Genomic DNA, 16307 nt, shown 5'->3' with positions numbered 1-16307 from the left:
TGATGGATTATTGGCAGTTGTAAAGCATGTGAATGAGCTGTGTCTGTGATTGCAGAAGTCCTCAAAAATGAGGTTAATTTCTGGACTCCGCATTGCAACAGGCATCTGTGCTCATGGACAAAACGCAGCTGAGCTTCAGAAATGAGGATGCCTGTCTTTCAATGGTTTTGGAAAAAGGGGCAGACAGAGGCTTATGTCTTTTCTACATTCATAGTTTCATAGTTTCTAGGGTCGGAAAGGACCTGAGCAGATCATCTAGTCCGAACCCCTGCCATGGCAGGAAAGAATACTGGGGTCAAATGACCCCAGCAAGATGTTCATCTAACCTCCTTTTAAACACCCCCAGGGTAGGAGCCTGCACCACTTCTCTTGGAAGCTGGTTCCAGATCCTAGCCACCCTGACTGTGAAGTAGCGCCTCCTGTTATCTAACCCTCTGCCAGCTTGTGACCATTATTCCTGGTCACTCCTGGCAGTGCTCGGGGGAACAGTGACTCCCCCAATGCCTGCTGAACCCCCCTGACTAGTTTATAACAGGCCACAAGATCCCCCCTCAGCCTTCTCTTTTGGAGGCTGAACAGGTTCAGGTCCCGTAGCCTCTCCTCATAGGGCCTGCCCTGTTGTCCCCTGATCATATGAGTGGCCCTCCTCTGGACCCTCTCCATGCTGTCAACATCCCTCTTGAAGTGTAGCACCCAGAACTGGACGCAATACTACAGCTGCGGCCTGACCAGTGCCGCATAGAGGGGGAGGATCACCTCTTTGGACCTGCTTGAGATGCATCTGTGGATGCATGACAAGGTGCGGTTGGCCTTCCTAACTGCCTCTCCACACTGCCGGCCCATGTTCATCTTAGAGTCAATGATGACCCCCAGATCTCTTTCTGCCTCCGTGCTGACAAGAGGGGAGTTCCCTAACCTGTAGGTGTGGTGCTGGTTGTTCCTCCCGAGGTGCATCACCTTGCACTTGTCTGTGTTGAAACCCATCCTATTCTCGTCCGCCCACCCTTGTAACCTGTCGAGGTCTGATTGTAGCCTGTTGCATCCTTCCAGTGTGCCCACGTCCCCCCACATCTTAGTGTCATCAGCAAATTTGAACAGGGTGCTTTTTACCCCCTCATTCAAATCACTGATGAAGATGTTGAACAGCGCGGGCCCAAGGACCGAGCCCTGTGGAACCCCACTGCCCACGTCCTTCCAGGTTGAGAAGGACCCATCCACTACCACCCTCTGGGTGCGGCCTTCCAGCCAGCTGGTGACCCATTTGGCTGTGTGGGCATCAACCCCACAGTCCCCCAGTTTCTTAATGAGAACGGGGTGAGAGACAGTGTTGAATGCCTTCCGGAAGTCCAGGAAGGACTTCCACTGCTACACCTGCATCTAATGATCTGGTGATCTGATCGTAAAAGGCCACCAGGTTGGTCTGACAGGACCTGACACTGATGAACCCGTGTTGTTTGCCCCTAAGCATGCAGTCCCCTGCTGGCCCCTCCTGGATGTGTGCCAGCATAATTTTCTCAAACAGCTTGCCTAGGATCGAGGTAAGACTAACCGGCCTATAGTTTCCCAGGTCCTTCTTCCTGCCTTCTTTGAAGATGGGGACCACGTTGGCCCTCTTCCAGTCCTTCGGTACCTCACCAGAGCACCACAAGTGCTCGTAAAGTTGTGCCAGGGGACTTGCAATGACCTCGGCCAGTTCCTTTAGAACTCTAGGGTAGAGATCATCTGGGCCGGCTGACTTGAATACGTCCAACCCTTCCAGAAGCTCCCTAACTAAATCCTCATTCATGCATACACCTCAAGTCCTGATTATTTGCATTGAGAAAATGATAATAAGGTTGGAATGGGAGGAATTTGATAGGAGTCAGACAACTATGGAATTGATTAGACAGTCATGGACAACCATGACATTGATTTGATTATAAATACATGTGAATAAAGAACTGGACAGAGCCATTAAGCCATCATACATGATTACAGCTCAGAAGGGTAAGAATTATGTCTTGTCAGAAATCTTATATTGGATCTTGGTGATTCTATGATCCCTATGGGAATAAAGTCTACAGCGTACCTGAGCTTTTTACAGGGTGCTATAACTGCATTTATCCAACAGAGAGGCTGGCACTTGGTTAGGAAACTTTAATGGTTGGATTAGACAGAAATACATGCCAGAAAATGTGAGAGGAAGTGACCATAATAACTGCTAGTGCACCCAGGGGCTCGTGTCCAATACAGATAAAAGTTTAAAAAAATTAAGAAATATTTTGAAGAGGTAAGTGAAAGATAGCATTTCCCTGGTGAATGTTGCACCTTTAGGAGATGGGGAGAACAGAATTCATCATTAAGCAATGCTTCTCTTTGCTTTATTCTACCCTGGGGCTGGCTAAACTGCAGCATACATGCCACAAGTGGCACAGGTGTCCTCTGTGTAGCATGCAGCAGATTGAAGAGGGAGCAGACAGCACAGTGGCAGATAGGGAAGGAAGCAGAAAGCAGAGCAACAGATCAGGTGAGGAGCACAAGGCAGTAGAAGGCAGAGGAGCCATTTGGACAGTAGAAGGGGATTACAGTGGCACTTAGGGAGGGTGCAGGGCTAATTTGTAGCATGCCTGCCAAAAAGGTTGCCCCCCATATTTCTACATTTATTGGCAAAATATTCATATATGATTTCTCTCATAAAGTTTGTTTTTTTTCCACATCTGCTCTTCACTGTGAAGACTACATTTTGCTCATATACATTAATTGTTTTTTTTATTAACATAGCTTAGTGGCTATTCAAATTTTGGAAGGAAAGTTTAAAGTAGTAACGGAGAACCTTTATTTTGTCATTAAAAATATAACATGGCTTGAGGTTTATTATTTAGGAGAGTTATTGTATAAACTTGTAATTGGGCCCTCAACTCTACTTTTGAGACTAGTAGAGAAGCACTAGTACTGTTTATGTACTGAAGAAAAATAAATTATGATAGTAAATGACTTCACTTTAGAAAATGTACCAACTGCAGACTAATAGCTGCCTGGACCTTGCTACTAAATACCTGCACTCATACCACCACTTCACTCAAGGAAATTTGCCACTTCCCAGCCTTTTGGAAAGACCACTGATTAAGCCATATCCTACTTTGCTCTTTGGTCTTATTTTCTGCTGTCTTGGTCCTCATGCAAGACACCCCATCTTCAATTACTGCTTATGCAGTGTCAGACACGTAGGGTTAAGTATGACACCTTTTATCTAGCTTTGGAGAAGCAAAGACAGTAAACAGAGCAGAATCTCAAACACTCCTATTCTAACAGTTTGGGTTCAGGCAGCAGCAGCAGTTAACCACAGGAGAAAACAGCTCTAGGGAACTACCCCTTCCCCAACTGGGGGAATCTGGAATAGGAAGCAAGCAATTGACCAAAAAAACCCTACACATCTGGCAATACTAGAATACAGAACTCTATTTCGGGATTTAACAAGCAAGGTGGGGAGAAGAAGGCAGCTGAGAAAAGGGGTACCAAAAACACACACAGACTAGTACCTTCTGGGTTATACACCCTGCGGTCACCCTTTTGTAGCTCCAGTGTTACCCCTTAGCTCTGTCTTCTTGGGGAAACCTGGCACAGCACTCAGCCTGTCTGACTCCCAAAGGACTCACCCCCTCCCCACCTCTGCCTGAACAAGAACAGATTAGAGGAAGGGGTTACAAGAGACAATGAAGATGCAGTGGGAGACACATCTAAAGCCCTCCAGACAAGGGTGGTAAGAGTGTAGCAACTCCCCTGGTCTCATTTGCATCTGAGATGGAACTGGATGACAGCTCATTTAAATGGGAGATGGGGCAGGAATGCACCTTCATTAGCATTCAGGATGGAGAACTGATATTCCAAGGCAAGGACCGCACTGAATTCTGGGACCAGAGAAGCAGGGGAGCACTGCATGATGGGGGATCCCTGCTCCAAATGTTAATCAACCCATGTCTACACACACCCCACCTCAGCAGTGATCAGACCAATTCTAGTAAGGACTCCTTTATTGGTACCCAAAACACTGTATCTGCCAACCTGTATTGCGAGCTCCCTCAGAGCAATGCCACCCATAGACAGGAGTGATTAGTTCCTACTCTCCAGCATATGAGCCAGTGTTCATCCCTAAACAAACCTAGTGTTCTCCCTTGAGCTATTGTTAGTTCTCTACACAAACCCCTACCCAAGCTCAAGTTTCTGTCCCAGTGCTTGGATTCAAAAGCTGCACCAGTTCCACTCCTTTTCTGCCTGGAATCCCTCCAGTAATTGTGCTGAGGGCTTTGCCTGTCTGCAAGCTCCAAGAAACACCTGGAAACCTGAACTAGTTCAAGCTTTGCTGAGTGATGAGACCCCTAACTCTCTTTCTCTCCCTCTCTCTGACTCCAGGGACTTGACTTTTACTCTCTTGCTCCAAGCGCAACTTTCTAAACCTGACTTTTGCTAATCAAACTTGAGCTAGACTTCCCCCAAATACCTAACTGAAACTAGGTAATATTGTATCTGTTTTATTTGTCTCTCTTGTATGGCTATTACTACTGGTATCATCATAAGTTCATATATCTGGCAATAAATAACTTTTATGGTCAAGCTGGTTTTTATGCTCTCTCTCTGAACCTTACTTACTCTTCCTTCGCCTTGACCTCCCCATTTGCTCTGCAGCAACACTTCTTTTAGCTACACCAAAGATCCCTGTAATGCCCAATACCATGGTGGGGTCTGCTCATCAGGGGAGTTACTACTAGGACCTTTGTGACAAGAGACTGGGATGTGCTGAGTTTTGAGATGCATGAGGGTATCAGCTGAAAGTGCTGATCAGACCCAGACTGCTCAGTCATACTCTGTTAGCATGTGTGTATGCGAGTCTAACTGCATTTATTATTGCCCTGCTGAAATAAGGGATGAACTGAGTTCAAGGCAAATGAGGGTGTCAGCCTGTCAATGCTGAATAACCCAGCCTGGCTCAGGTGTGTCCTGTTAATCTGTGTGTGTATGCGCGTATATGTGTTTGACTGATTCAGTGGTTGGAGGAACCCAGCTACTATTGAACCTGAGCCCTGCAAGATAGCTCCATAGGTGATAAAGACTTGCAGAAGGGAGAGATACAGCTCCATATAGAAACACAAGTAGCATATTGACAGAATTGCAAAGACCCCAGAAATGTACCCCTAATAAATGAGCACACCCCAAAATGACAGGCAAATCTGGTAACACCAGTTGGATGGAGGATTCTCTTTGCACAAGATTGACTGTGGTTCCCCTACTTTAATTGTGGTAGGTTAAGGTGTTATGGCTTGCATCATGGTAGAGTTGATGGTAGTTTTATAAAGAGTCTATATTGTGGATTTGTATATGATGGTTTAGATAGAGATTATCCTGTTTTGAGGTCCCTGCCAGCCCTACTTCTCTATGATTCTATGAAATGTAAAGGAAGAATGCTTGAATCCACTGCCTCTTCATTCAGGAGCACTGAAGTCAGGTGTAGAGGCAGAGATGAAATAAGAATATTTAGGTCAGCGTTTCCCTTCAGCAGCACATAGGCAGCATAGCTAACGTCCTTAAACAATAATGATAAGATTTTCCAACATCATTGTGCTAAGAGCACTGCCACCTTTTCCACAAGAGGAGTATGTTAATCCAGGGGTGGGTAAAATCCAGCCTATGGGCCAGATCCGACTGGCAGTGGACTGGAGACAGCTTCCATGGACATCTTATCAGCAGCCATGCTGTGATAGTGCGAGGCCAGGATTTCCATGGAGACTAGCCCTAGCAGTGCTGGCAGGTGGAGAGGGTGCTGAAAGGGGGCACTGTGCTGTGGGCAGGCTCAGCTGCCACCGCCTGTGTAGGGCAGGCAGCAGCAGCACCGGTAGGAAGGGTGGCTATGGGGAGCTGCAGGGAATTTTGAGGTGGCTATAGCTCCCCTCACAGCACTGTCCCTGCTGGCAGGGTGTGCAGCAGGGTGAGAAACTGCTCTGGAGCCCAGCTGGGATCTTGCAGTGGTGACAACATGGTCCAGAGCCACAGCAGAGCCATGCTCTGCAGCCTGCATACTCGGGCAGGGTTATGCAGGCAGTGGATTGCAACTCTGCAACTCTGACTATGCTGTCCCCACTGCAAGAAGCCAGGGCAAAGCCACAATGCACTGCTTGTACATCCCTGCATGGGGCATACAGGATGAAGATCATGGTGCTGCCCTGGTTCTGAACCATGCTGCCACTGCCGCAAGATCACAGTTGGGCTCCAGAGCAGCTCTGCACCCAGCATTGTGCTCTGTCACCACTACTGGGGCCAGTCTCCATGGAAAACACAGCCTCATGCTATCACAGCATGGCTGCTGCTGGGGTCTCTATGGAAATCAGATCCAGCCACATAGGCAGGAGCTGTTGGGAAATGGAGTCTGACCATTGGCTGGATCTGCCATTTTGCCCACCTCTGTGTTAATCTTTTTTCTTTCTTTTTCTCTTCCATCATTCACTATCTTTACTAATTACTTTTCTTCTGTTTTTTTCTCTTTTCTAATTTTCTTTTTACCATTGTCTACCCATCACATCTTTTTCCTTTTCCTTATACTGAATTTAAGTCAGTTTCAAACACAACACCAACACACTTGTTCATGGATTTGTGCATATTTGGATGTAGCTCTGGATTCATTTTTACTAGCCAATAAACAGGCTTTTTCAGAGAAGCAACTGCACATTTAAAAGCGCAACTCCAAATAAGGAATGCTGGGGGGAAAATACCAACAAGTGTTACTAACATATCCCAGAATGAACAAAATGCTACTGAATCACAACGACCGCAGTTCTTTAATTTTAATTGTGATCTGAAGATGATTATGGAAGGAAGTTTGCTGGATTGCCTAGGTCATGAGAACTGTATGGTCTTTGAAACTTCTTGTATTGGTGAGTTTAGAAAGCATTAGAATAAGAACACAATATATCTGCCAATCTGTTGTAATTTTGGAACCTCAGAAGGTAACTGGTGATTTTGGGCCTGACTTGGTAAGAAGCAGGGATATTGCTAGAGTTTCCAGGCAGACAAAGGATTTGAAAAGGTGGGTGCAGATGTTATGGTACCTCATTACCTATAATATAACACACAGTTTTTCTACAGTTTAAAAGTACCTAGAAGCTTTACTAGGTTACTAGCTTTACTATTAGCTTTACTAATAAGCTAGAAGCTCAGGGCTATTGAAGCAAACACATATAAAAGTTTATTTGAATGTGCATTATTTTGCTATAGTATATTTTATGTATAAAAATCACAACAAGCTGGGCAAAAAAAAATCAAAAGATGTTCTTTCATTTGTCCTGTTGTCACTAGAACATCTCTTTTTTTAAGAATTATAAAACAAAGTCTAGGCTTCTTGAGCATCCTGACTGTGGATCCAAAGCTTCACTGAAAGTTATTTCCACATTTGGAATTAATGCTTTATCTGGAATTAAAGACTGTCTGCAGGGCTGTGAAATAGGAGTTACATTACCAGGAGCAGCTAATATACAGCACAATTGCGAAGAAAGAATAACTTAATTAGTGGAACATCAAGACCATTACAAAACGAGAGATGGGCATTAATACTTGTGGAATGAAGAATGTAGATAGAAAAAATCAGGTAAATTATAATGAGCTATGCAGTCAAGTAACTTACTTACTGCCTCTTGAAAAACAGTGTTCTCAATGGTAGGCAGTTGTTTTTAAATTTTGGGTGGACCAGAAATGAAAGAAGGGATGCAACTGCATCATTACTTTCCCCACATTGATACACCCCTGCTGGAGCGAAGTAGAAGCACAATCCTGCAACTGTGGGTTTACTTAGATTCACTTCTACAAAACACTAAATATTAAACATGGCTCATGCGATTCAACATGTAAATAAACTATATACGAACTTTAACCCTTGCTATGTCACATTAAAGTTAATTTGCTTATATGAATAAATGTCTGCTAACTCCCAAAGGATGCGTAGAGATTTTTATATATTTCAAAGTTTTGCTTTTCATGTAAACAAGGCCCATTTTGAATTTCTTCGCATACAATTTAGCAAGTTTGAATTATATATTTTCCCTTAGCCTTGTTACACAGGAAAAAAAAAAGATTTCTTGATCTCTTATTAAGAAAGACAGATTGAATTGGCCTTGGATTCTCAATAGGAAGTCAGGATATCAGTGCACCACTGGTCAGAAGGGATATTCCATTAAAAGTGTATCTCAGAATACATCTCAGTATATGGGATCTGACTAGTAAAGTGAAACCCAAGGTTCTGATCATAACCCCCAACCCCCACAAAAGTCATTAATGATATCACACTTTTTATGTAAGCCAAGAACTGTTTGTTTTCTGCTCAGTAGAATTAGATATTACATTCACAGAGGTCAAACCTCTGAAAACATGCTCTCTTGCCAACTGATACCTGGTTGCCTTTCTCTTCTACAGTCTACAAAGTCAGATCGAATATATTAGGCTTTTAAAAATATGAAAACAGCACGCAAATCTATTGCAATGTCAACCACTTCCCAAATATCATGATTATTCTCTGGCCAGTCAACAGAATTCTGACACAGAAGTAAAGAAAGGGGGTTTTATCTATTCGATCTTGGTTTGATAACTAGCTTCATGTACTACTATGGTAGTAAATATTTAGTCTGACTAATCTAATTACTTTGCTGTTACTGTAATGTTGTGCTATGAGCAGGGATCCAGGTGTACTCTGATTAAAAAAAAAACAAACCAAAACCCAATTTTTGGATTAAAAAAAAGTAACCAAAAATTTATGTTTTTCCATGATTAAAATTAAATACTGCTAAAATAGATAGATCTATCTATATATACACGCTAATATAGATCAATCGTGAATTTTGTGTTACCTTTTTTAATTAAAAAAAAAAATGGGGATTTTTTTTTTTAAATCAGAGAAAACCAGGATCCCTGGCTATAAGTGAGGAAAAAGTTGAGTTAGGGCTGTTACTGACTAGGGTCTGGCTTCCACAGCATAGTTTTGCTAACAAAACATAAGTTTGCCAGCCATTTCACCTATATGCTGGCAAAGTAACATCATTCCTCCTAGTGGAAGAAGTTTCACACTGCCACAGATCAGGAAGCACAGCTGCTACAGTTGAGTAGTGCAGAGCCAGTAGAAGCTATGAGGATGTGAAAATATATTGCCGCATTCTCTATAGAAGCTATTATTTGATGCCAGACTTTTTGTACAGAAGCAGCCTATTACAAACATGGTCTAAGGTTCAGATCATTGTAGATATTCAGGTGCTAAACTTCACTGAAAACAATAGAAGTGTCCATACATGAAGGCATATATGCACTTGCAGCAGCTCAAATAAGAGCGGTACAAATTTGTGCTGGGGGTTTTTGCCTTGGGGAGGTGGGAATGTGGGGTGGGAATGTGGGGGCCACCACACACTTGCAGTGTGTAAGTGGATGTGGGGGGGTATAGGGGGGTTTGGGGGTGGTGTAGGTGCAAGGATGTGTTATTTACAGCAGAGGGTGGGTAGTGTGGCTCCATTTGCTTCTGGGCATGCTGCAAAACTGTGCCCTGCACTGCTTTTTTCTGGGTGTTTTTTTGATACCTGGAAATCCAGGTATAAAATTTAAAGCCTGTGCTGCAAGTAGAGAGTGCAGGAAACATTTTTTTTCCTTTTTAGTGTGCCTCTTGCAGCATCTTAAACTGCAACAGGTAAGTGTGTGTCCACCTGGACAAGCCCAGTAAGAGCTAATATTTAAATATCTATAGGGATCTGGGTCTAAGAGCTTGGAACTGGATTAGATCCCAGGAAAGGAGAAAAATGCAGCTTTTTTATTCATTCTCTGCCATTTAACTATGGAGCAGATTTTGATCTTCAGGCTGAGTAAAACATATAAATGTTCAGCATGAGTCGGTTTGTATTTGGGAGTTTTGGAGCTCGACATGATATCATGACCCTCATAAATAAACAGTAGTTTGAAAGTCTGTGGCTCCAAATCGGTACATCCATTAGATAGAACCAATGACAAAATAAGGCTGAACTGAAACTTAGAAGGTCATCTTGTCCAAACCTCTGCTCAAAGTAAACTCATTGTTGCTTAAACTACCCTAGACAAAGGTCTGGCTAATCTGCACTAAACATTTCCAGCAACAGAGATTTCAAAACCTCCCTAGGTGACCTGCTCCAGTGCTTAACCACCCTCAGAGTTGAAAGTTTTTCCTAATATAAAATCTAAATATCCCATGTTGTGATTTAACCCATTTACTTCATTTAGTTTTTTTCTCCTTTTTTTATTCTGTCCTTTGTAGACACAGAAAACAATCGATTCCCATCCTGTATATAAAAACTCTTTTTAATTTTTTTTTGTATTTGAAGACAGTTATCAAAAAACCTCCATCCTTCTCTTGGCTAAATTAACCCAGTTCTTCCAGCCTTTCCTCATATATCATGTTTTCTAGACCTCTAATAATTTTTGTTCCTTTTCTCTGGCTCTTTCCAATTTTTTCATATCTTTTTTGAAGTGTGTTGCTTCCCATTAGTGGAAAGTTCTCTAGGCACACTCATGGTCAGCTAAGTCACATTCCCTCCACAGGCATCTCATTTTATCACCAAAATGCTCATTAATTGTGTAATATTTTATGCAACTTTATGAGCATTTATATTTCTGTACAGAAACACAGCTCTATATTCATAGTTAAACTAGAAAAAATATGTAAAATCTCCAATGAGTTGGCACATATATTGCATGCTCTTTCAGTCACTTATTTCTTGGCAGACCACAGAATGAAATCTGAAAACCAGTTTACTCCAGCAAGGATACGCAATAATATATATATTTTCAAGCATCAATAAAAATTATGGCTGGATAAGGTGGTTAAGTGCTATCCTAATACTCAGGAAAACTAAACGCTTCTCCACCACAGATATTGTGTGTGACCTTGGGGGTATTTGCTTAGTTCCAGAATCACAAAGGGATTTATTATATGCATAGTGAGCATTGCCACACTTAGATTTTATGTAGCTGGATCCTGCATGGAATACACAATTTTAAATTCTTATTCAAGGAAAGTTTTTGGTAATTTACAAAGGGATTCATAACAGCCAGCACAGGGAATAGGAGAGTGCTTATGTTAACCAATAGAAAACACTAAAGGGACACCTTATATAAGCATCTTCCTGCAACTGTAAGAGATGTGAAACTGGGACTGATATCCTGAAACCCATTTCTACACTTAGAAACCTAAGGTGTCCCCTCCCTTATGTTCCTTATTTTCTTTTAAACCATGACAGGGAAAGAAGGACATCACCACTTCCCACATTTTAAAAATACCCTGGATGTTAGACTACTGATACCTGTTTTCAGAACTCTTTATTCTCTACAGTTAGCAGACATTGTATACAGTAGAAAATAATGTTGTGAACAGGAACTGGAACCCAGGACTCCTTTATCACGGGTGAGTGCCCTGATCACTGGGCTACAAAGTTATTGCTTGCTTGTCTCCTGTTTTTCTGATCCAGGATGGCCAACCCAACAAGATTTTTTTTTCCTTTTTTTTTGTTTTGGTTTACTGATCATCTTCAGACTTTTTACTGGCAACCAGACTTCTTAACTCATGCACATTTTGCCCTCAACCATACCCTGCATAATGCTGAGCCCCTCTCCCCACAACCTTACCCGTGCTGTTCCTGCTCCCACTGTCCCAGTGTAGACCAACAAAGAAGCCTACATGTGACTCAGCAGTAATATAGGCAACTGACAGGATGCAGCAACAGCAGCAGCACAAGGCTGGAGGGGAGGGGTTACAAATCCCTAAGAAAAGGTTTCCTGCAGGATACTGCACCCCTGCTTTGGTGCCAAGTGGCACTGCACTTCTCTGTCTGTCCTTCAACACTGTGCTCAGCTTCTTACCAAACCCGGAGCTTCAATCAAGCTCTAACCGCTTAGAGTTTCTTTTGGACAGCTCAGGCTTTCTTGTGCACTTATTGCACTGGCATTTTTAACTTTATTTTCTACTGACTGTTTATATATTTATGCAAAGTTGGCAATTCTGTTCTGTCCCCATGGATCTTGTGTTCCTTGCTGTACATTGCTTCAGCTTTAAATGGAAAGGTGGCAAATGCTGTTTTCTTAAAACTGCCATAGTCTGGTTGCTAGGTTTAAATCTCCAGGAAACTTAGGAGGGCATGGAACCTATTTCCTATGTCAGTGTATTTACTTGTAGAGTACTATATACACAGTATACATTCCTTCTGCCTGTTTTTATTTGACAACATTTTGTTCTGAACTCAATGTCACTAGTTAGGTGTATTCTGAGCATGCCTCTGAGATCAGGCTTCTTGAGGCATTTAGGTACAAGAAAGTCTAGTTCATGAATCCCAAATACATTTAGTCATAAAATGACACCAAGGGCACCTTTAAACATGCTCCAGGGGTGGGGGTGGGTAGGGGGGCTTTAATTAGAGTGGCTTTCAGAACTGCTGTAATTGAAGCACCCACAGCAGCTCATAGGCATGTAATAGAGTTTGCTCTGGTGCGCTATAATTACAGCACTTTTGAGCAGCTTCCCTACACATCTACAAGCACCCTAAAATGCTCAACCCTGCTAAGATGGTCTATGTGGAGCAGCTGTAGTCTACGTACCTAGGGTGCATTACTAAAGAAAACTTAAGTTTTTGTGATGTTTTGGGGATTGGATGAGGAACTAGGAGGTGGTTTTTTGCATTTCTGTACTGTGACACTTGGTTTAAAAAGACTAGAGCAAAATCTAGTAACATGCTTAGGAGTCTGAATTTTACCTAAGGCCCACTTCAAACTCCCAAGTACTTCCACGGATTTGAGCCCTTGACTTTCTCTTGCCTCCAGCAGGACTTCACTATCTGATAGGACGGCTAAGATAATAAATTCATTAAAAATTGTGATGTGTATATAGCCAATAGAGATAGAAAAAAGAAGTCTAGTTTATGCAATTTCCACATTCCACATTTTCACATCCTAAGCCTCGGCATGAAACTCTGAAAGCACACCTGCATGAATCAATTGGCATATGTGGAAGTAATCTTCTATCAACAGGTTCCTGCAGAGGCTTAGAAATATAAACATTACCTTAACTAAGTATTTTAAACACTTGAAACTGGATTTTTTTTTTACATTTACAGAAATTTATTTGCAAGAGTAGGGCTCTATACTCCAGTAGATTATCCCATAGTCTTCTTAGAAAACACATTATTAAAATATCTGACAGAAACCCACCATCAAAGAAGGAAGTATAAACAATGTTTAGGATTTGTTTTTTTAAACATAATAAATTATCATGGATTCTCTTGACTTTCACAACAACAACAGTATTAATGTTATGAGGGCAGCATTCAACTTCCAGATTTATCTGAGAATTGCTAAATATGATGTTAATTTGGTTAGAAATGCTACTGTGGTACCAGTGCTGCCATAAAAAAAAAAAAATTGTTTAAAAACGCTATTTTCCCTAATTATTTTCTCTTTATTGACAGACTCTAAATCACATACATTGATGGATGTATCTTAAAAATACCAGAGGGCTGTAAATCATTTTACAAATGACAAAGGGAGAGACAGAGAGATTAATGGCTAGTTTTTGAGGACTGGGCATTCAAGTGAGTAGTAGTTGCAAGTACTCAATACCTCTAAAAGGCCATAAAGGATTTTCCCAAGGTCAAACAGGAAATTAGTGAAGGAGCTTGCAATATTAGTTCTTGCCTTCTAAGGCCTTTTTTCAGTACTTTAGCCACAAGACCTCAAAGTCCCTTCCTTTCATTGAAGCACTGGAGGAATTCCACAGAAGTTTGCTATTGTGTTGTTAGTTCTAAGGACTCATTTGCTATTCTGCTATATAGCAGGAGATTTGTTTTTTCATGTGGTAAAAAGTTATGTTTATAATCAGTGTAACAACATAACAGGGGGTTGATACATCATGCAGAACAGTCTAAATGCATTCACAGCATACAGAAACAAGAAAAGAAAATTTGCCAATTTTGTCTTTTTAGACCTGGTCAACCTTCCCCTCCAAAAAAAAAAAAAAAAGGTTAAACAATTTTTCCTCAGAACTTGCCAAATACTTGAAATTGAAATCTCCCACAAAGAACTCTCCTTCAAGACACCTATGGAGAAGTAAAAAAAAAGGCAAAATTAGTACCTGGAACAAAGCTGGACAACGTACAAACAAAGTTGGAAGCCAATTCAACATTTGCTTTCCAGTAGCTGAATATGGATGTGTCATATGAGAAAGATCAGCTTGTATAAAGTTGGGCTCTGAGCAGAATGACTGCTGCTTTTGCTTTACAGAATATGTAAAACAAAATGTCAATAGCCTGGATGTGCTTACTGAAATTGTTCCACTGGACCATGCATTCACTTTATGGCCACAATGCAACTGTTAAGCACCTGAAATGACACAAACATTTCCTAGGTGAAATGGAACCATTGGGCCCCTATACATGTGCAGCAAGGCTGCTCCAATAAACTTAATCAAGTCTGCTGGAGTGTGGTAATTACCGCACTCCAGCAGACTCCAGTATCACTTGCTGCAACTTGAGACCATTGCTCCTTGTTCTGTTATCTGCTACCACTGAAAACAGTCTAGCTTCATCCTCTTTGTTAACCACCTGTCAGGTACTCAAGGCTTAAATACTTCCTCCATCTTCTTTTCTAAAGACTAAAGAGCCCAGTTCCCTCAGCCTCTCCTCACAAGTCTTGTCCTACATCCCCCTCACCCTTTTTGTTGCCCTGAACTGCACTCTGTAATTTGTCCACACCCTTTCTGTAGTGGTGGCCCCAAAACTGGAAACAGTAGTCCATATTTGGCCTCACCAGTACCGAATAGAGGGGAAGAATAACTTCCCTTGATCTGCTGGCAACACTCACACTAATGCAGCCCAGTATGACATTAGCATTCTTCACAACAAGGGCACACTTTTGGCTTGTATTCAAAATATTGTTCACTGTAATCCCCAGGTCCTTTTCTGAAGAGCTGCTGCTTAGCCAGTCCTCCAGTGTATATATTACTCCACCCAGTTTGGTGTCATTCACAAACTTGCTGAGGTGCATTTCATCCAGATCACTGATGAAGATATTGAACAAAACCAGCCCCAGAACTGACCCCTGGTGAACTCCACTTGATACTGGATGCCAACTAGACATTGAGCCATTGATTACTACTTTCTAAGCCTGACAATCCAGCTAGTTTTCTATCCACCTTACAGTCCATTCATCCACCCTCTACATTCTTGCAAGCATGCTAAGGAAGTTGTGGGAGGCCATATCAAAAGCCTTGCTAAAATCAAGGTATATCACATCCACTGTTCTCCCCTCATTCACAGAGCCAGTCATCTCATTGTAGAAAGCAGTCTGGTTGGTTAGGCATGACTTGTCCTTTGTAAATCCATGCTGACTGTTCATAATCACCTTCTTCTAGTCCAAGTGCTTAGAAATTGATTCTTTGAGGATCTGCTCCATGATTTTTCCAGGGACTAAGGTGAGGCTGACTGGTCTACAATTTCCTGGATCTTCCTTCTTCCCTCTCTTAAAGAAGGAAGCTATATTTGCATTTTCCAATCATCTGGGACCTCTTTTGACTGCCACAAGTTTTCAAAGATAACAGCCAGTGGCTCTGCAATCACACTGGCCAATTCTCTCAGCACCCTTGTGTGCATTGCATACAATCGCATGGTCCTGTACATTTTCAGCTTTTGTAAATAGTCCCTAATCTGTTCTTTTGCAACTGTCAGCTGCTCACCTCCTCCCCAAACAGTGCTTCTAGGTGCAATAGTTTGGGAACTGACCTTGCCTGTGAAGACCAAGGTAAAAGGCATTGAGTACTTCAGTTTTTTCTGCATTAGCTGGCACTAGATTGCCTCCCCCGGTCAGTAAGGGAGCTGCACTATCCCTTGTGTTGCTGACATGCTTGTAAAAACCCTTACTGCCCTTCACATCCCTTGCTAACTGCAACTTGAACTGTACTTTGGTCTTCCTTGATTTTATCCCTGCATGTCTAAGCAATACTCTTAGACTCCTCCTGAGTAGTTTGTCCAAGTTTCCAATTCTCATAAGCTTCCTTTTTGTGTTTTAGCTCACTGAAGAATTCCTGCTAACCCAAGCTGATCTTCTGCCACACTTGCTAGTCTTCCTGCACATCAAGATGGGTCATTCCTGCACCCTTAGTCACATTTCATTAAAATAAAAACCATCTCCCCTGGATTCCTTTCCCCTTTAGACTAGTCTCCCAGATTATCCTGCCCATCAGTCTCCTGAGTGAGACCAAGTCTTCTTTTCTGAAGTTTAGAGTCCTTACTCTGATG

This window comes from Crocodylus siamensis, chromosome 1, assembly GCF_052110815.1.
Source record: "Crocodylus siamensis isolate JL-2025a chromosome 1, ASM5211081v1, whole genome shotgun sequence".
NCBI lineage: Eukaryota > Metazoa > Chordata > Crocodylia > Crocodylidae > Crocodylus > Crocodylus siamensis.
This window is presented reverse-complemented; position numbering follows the sequence as displayed.